This window comes from Etheostoma spectabile, chromosome 4 (assembly GCF_008692095.1).
Source record: "Etheostoma spectabile isolate EspeVRDwgs_2016 chromosome 4, UIUC_Espe_1.0, whole genome shotgun sequence".
Taxonomy (NCBI): Eukaryota; Metazoa; Chordata; class Actinopteri; order Perciformes; family Percidae; genus Etheostoma; species Etheostoma spectabile.
In genome coordinates this window covers 34389634-34389885 of record NC_045736.1, presented here as the reverse complement: position 1 = coordinate 34389885, position 252 = coordinate 34389634, and the positions used below count along the sequence as shown (strand labels likewise).

Genomic DNA, 252 nt, shown 5'->3' with positions numbered 1-252 from the left:
TTCACCATTCACACACATTCATACACTGTGACCGAGGCTGCCGTACAAGGTGCCATCAGATAAACACTCACAGGTGCTCATCAGATAAACACTCACACACATTCACACTCCGATGTGCAGCACCGGGGGGCAAATCGGGGTTCAGTGTCTTCGACATGGGACTGCAGGGCCAGGGATCGAACCACCAACCTTCTCATTGAAATAAAATCTAACTTTTTGTGACATATTATACAAATGTCTAATCTGTCATTT

At 45.6% G+C, this 252-nt stretch overlaps 1 protein-coding gene across 4 annotated transcripts in view; it reads left to right on the top strand.

The window, feature by feature from the left end:
* The window catches only part of LOC116687629 (helicase with zinc finger domain 2), a 43821-nt gene that overhangs the window by 32217 nt on the left and 11352 nt on the right, over window positions 1–252 (top strand). The gene's annotated exons all lie outside the window — the stretch shown is intronic.